This window comes from Hordeum vulgare, chromosome 5H, assembly GCF_904849725.1.
Source record: "Hordeum vulgare subsp. vulgare chromosome 5H, MorexV3_pseudomolecules_assembly, whole genome shotgun sequence".
Taxonomy (NCBI): domain Eukaryota; kingdom Viridiplantae; phylum Streptophyta; class Magnoliopsida; order Poales; family Poaceae; genus Hordeum; species Hordeum vulgare.
Genome location: NC_058522.1, coordinates 279,206,882 through 279,211,690, shown reverse-complemented (window position 1 = coordinate 279,211,690; position 4,809 = coordinate 279,206,882).

The window sequence follows — 4,809 nt, the reverse complement described above, 5'->3', positions numbered from 1 at the left end:
CAGTATCTTCCATGCTAGGCGTGTTATCCTCGATATGTGTTTATTCACTATCATTCACAAGAAAGGGGCCGCTAATTGGAATGCCCACTTCCATGCTCAAATCGAAAAGATAATTGCAAACAAAACTCCCCCTGCATTGATGTTGGTATGGATGGTATCCGAGGATTCAGCTAGCCGTGGAGTGTGATTGATTGGTGGTGGGGGAGTCAAAACTTTACTTTTCTGTTTGGGAACCGCCTATAGCATGCGTAACGTGGAAGATGGTGAGAACTCTTAGTCATTGCATTGACAATGAAAGCATGCCACCCAAAATTATTATCTCTGTTTTCAAAGCTTGAGCTCTGGCACCTCTACAAATCAATGCTTCCCTCTACGAAGGGCCTGTTTATTTATGTTCCTGTTGAGTCATCCTCTTCTTATAAAAGCACCAATTAGAGAGCACCTCTGTCATTTTTATGCTTTGCTTTTAACTGTGTTGAGTATGACTGTGACTGGATCTTCTTTGCCATGAATTACAATGTTTAGTCAGCCCTTAGTCTTTGAAGGTGCTCTGCATTTATGTTTTGCGGTCTCAGCAAGAGCTAGCGAGATACCATCTATTCGTACTTCTTCATGATTGTTTTGATTGAAGTGTTGACGTTTGAGACTTATTATTATTTGCTCGCTAGTTGATTATGCCATTGATATGAGTTTACCGTGAGACCTAGATGTCATTTGCTTATGTGGTTTGCTTGTGATCTTGCTGAAACTCTGCATATGACTTAGACGTAGTTGCAACAACAAGATCAAATAGAGTTCGTCAAAGTTTTTCTTTTGTCTCTTTCAGTTTGTCAACTGAATTGCTTGAGGACAAGCAAGGCTTTAAGCTTGGGGAGTTGATACATCTTCGTCGTATCTACTTTTCCGAACTCTTTTGCCCTTTTTTTGGACTCTATTTTGCATGATTTGAATGGAACTAACCTGGACTAACGCTGCTTTCAGCAGAATTGCCATGGTGTTATTTTTGCGCAGAAATAAAAGTTCTCGAAATGACCTGAAAATTTACGGAGAATTTTTCTGGAATTTATGAAAAATACTGGCGCAAGAATCAACGGAGGATGTGGAGCATGGAGCCCACAAGCCCACCAGGCGCTGGCCCCCCTGGCCGCACCTGGTAGGCTTGTGGAGCCCACGACGCTCCACCGCCTCCAAATCCAGCTTTATTTAGTCTGTGTCGCCCGAAAAAATTCAAGGAGAAGAGGTCATCGCGTTTTACGATAAGGAGGCGCCGCCACCTCCTGTTCTTCATGTGGAGGGCAGATCTGGAGTACGTTTTGGGCTCTGGCGAGGGGAGATCGTCGCCATCGTCATCATCAACCTTCCTTCATCGCCAATTCCATGATGCTCTTCACTGTTCGTGAGTAATCTCATCGTAGGCTTGCTGGACGGTGATGGGTTGGATGAGATCTATCATGTAATCGAGTTAGTTTTGACCGGGATTGATCCCTAGTATCCACTATGTTTTGAGATTGTTTTTGCTACTACTTTGCCATGCTTAATTCTTGTCACTAGGGCCCGAGTGCCATGATTTCAGATCTAAACCTATTATGTTGTCGCCAATATATGTGTGTTTTAGATCCTATCTTGCAAGTTGTAGTCACCTACTATGTGTTATGACCTGGCAACCCCGGAGTGACAATAGCCGGAACCACTCCCAGAGATGACCATAGTATGAGGAGTTCATTTATTCACCAAGTGTTAATGCGTTGGTCCGGTTCTTTATTAAAAGGAGAACCTTAATATCCCGTAGTTTCCATTACGACCCCGCTGCCACGGAAGGGATGGACAATAGATGTCATGCAAGTTCTTTCCCCTAAGAATGTATGACTACATATGGAATACATGCCTACATTAGATTGACGAACTAGAGCTAGTTACTTATCTCTCCGTGTTATAACTGTTGCATGATGAATCACATCCGGCATAATCATCCATCACCGATCCAATGCCTACGAGTCTTTTACTACTGGTCCTTGCTACGTTACTTTGCCGCTACTGCCGTTACTCTGCTGCTACTGGTTACTGTTGCTACTGCTGCTATCACCCTACTTTGCTACTGATACTTTGCTGCAGACACTAAATCTTTCAGGTGTGGTTGAACTCACAACTCAGCTGCTAATACTTGAGAATATTCTTTCGCTTCCCCATGAGTCCAATCAATAAATTTGGGTCGAATACTCTACCCTCGAAAACGGTTGCGATCCCCTATACTTGTGGGTTATCAGTAGGTTAGTCCAACTATGTGTAAAATGATATAAGAGTGTAGCAAAACATATAACAATGTCACCCAAAAGATCATGGAACAAGCAGAAATTATAGATACGTTTGGGACATATCACTCCTACGGCGTACTCCTTCGACAACCGTCGACTCCGATGTCGACCGTTCGCTCCCCTGCTCATCCTCACAAGTGTTTCGGTGTCGACTTCAGCGATGGGTCAAACACGCAATGGATCGCCACGCGTCACCTCCGTCATCTCCGCAGATTGCTACCATCGAGCCTGCGGAACCTTTTCGGGGTGCGATCCACTCAGCGTCAGATCAGTCTGATGTTCCTTCCGAGTGCGAGAGCTATAATCCTCTAGCGGAGGTCTTTATGGCGGGTTCTATGGAGAGCCCGCGCGGGTTCCATCGTGGGGAACGCGAAGCTGGGGACCGTTGAGTGGCCATGCCCGCCACCGTCCTTCGTCTTCCACTCGACATCAGCGACAACTCTTTCCGAGTGGACCACACAACAACATTGAGGTATTTCGTACTCCGGTACTAAATGTTGCAACCGCCGCTAAGATAGCATATTCTATTCAGCTATCAGACTCAGAGGCTGGTAGAGGCTTAGAGCAGATTCGTACTTTGCTTCAAGCAGCGCAGCAACAAAACTCAGCTATGTCACATTCGCTCAATAGGTTGCATAGTAATTCACCCAGAGAAGATACAGTTCGTTTAGTTTTCAGTCCAGGGTCACCTCAGCATCGCAGAGACGGGGGTTACTGAGAGAATCAACACAGAGATCAGGAGCGTAATCAGTTCGCTCCCTGGTACCACCATGATGACCGCCGTCGGGTGCATTCTCCTCCAAGGAGTGCTACGTATGTGTCCCGACACTACGATGACAGGCGCCCGTTCAGTGACGAGAGGAATCCCGGATTTGATGCGAGAAATGTACTCATGCAGAGGAGGATTGACAGGGGCAGAGCTCACAGAGATGGTTTTGACAAACACCGTCCGAGTGGGAGCGGCACTGCAGTTTCTGGCCTCGGGTGCTTCAGTAGAGCAATCCGTTCGGCTGATATTCCCCCAATTTCAGGTTGGCGGCTGGAATAGGCAAGTTCACAGGAGAATCTAAGCCTGAAACATGGCTTTATGACTACCGAGTGGCAGTGCAGATTGGTGGAGGCAACGACAGCATCGCCATGAAGGATTTGCCTCCGATGTTGGAAGGTTCGGCTAGGGCGTGGCTGAATTAGTTGGCTCCTTTTAGCATCTATTGCTGGGAGGATCTCGCCCGAGGGTTCATCAAAACATTTGATGGCACGTGCAAGTGTCCCGCTGGTTTTCCCGAGTTGCAGCTTTGCGTGCAGAAGTCGAATGAATCTTTGCAATATTATATCCAGCGGTGGACCACCCTTCATCACACAGTGGAGAACGTATCTGAGCACCACGCAGTGTGTGCCTTCAAAGCTGATGTTAGGTACAGAGAGTTGTCTTTGAAGTTCAGTCGTGTAGGTGACATGTCCATGAGCAAGATGATGGAGATTGCTGCCCCATACGCCAATGGCGAAGAAGAAGACCGCATCCACAGCGGTAAAGGAAAAGTAGTCGACAACGATGCTGGCGGCAATTCCAATCGGAAGAAAAAGCACAAGGCTGATGGTTCCACTCCAGCACAAGTAGCCTCCCTAGCGGCACAAGGAAAATTCAAGGGAAACCCCAAAGGGAAATCCCCCCCCCCAAGAAGTCTAAGGGTCAGCCAGATGTTTTGGATCAACCGTGTGTAATCCACACGAAGAAAGATGAAGATGGAAATCTGATATTGCCCAAGCACACCACTCGCCAGTGTAGGCTGTTGATCCAATAGTTTAAAGATCAGTCGAGTGGAAAGGATCCTGAAAAGGAGAATGACAAAGAGAAAGATGATTTCCCAGAAGTTCAAGCAACCATGATGATTTTTGCTCACGTGGAGAGCAGAAGTCGATTAAAGATCATTAACACAGAGATCAACAAGGGTGTTCCCACCACCACCACATACCTCAAGTGGTTGCAGACCCCCATAACGTTTGATCAATCGTATCACCCTGCTCATGTCGCTACTCCCGGTCGACAGGCTCTGGTGGTTGATCCAGTTGTGGATGGTGTTCGGCTCCGCAAGGTTCTGATGGATGGAGGAAGCGGGTTGAATATTTTGTATGCAGAGACTCTTAAAGGGATGGGCATTCCGATGTCCCAACTCAGCGAGAGTAATATGCAGTTTCGTGTAGTCATTCCTAGAAAAAAAGGCCAAATCACTCGGCTAGATTGCGTTGGACGTTGTTTTTTGGTTCTGACAAAAACTTTCGTAAGGAGAAGTTAACATTCGAGGTGGTGCATTTCCAGAGTGCATATCATGCCATCCTTGGTCGTCCGGCCTATGCTCGTTTCATGGCCCGTCCATGTTACGTATATCTCAAGATGAAGATGCCAGGGCCCAAGGGAGTCATCACAGTCACAGGCAATCGAGAGAGAGCCGAAGAGTGCTTGCAACAAGGCTCTAAGATCGCTGATCAACAGATGGTT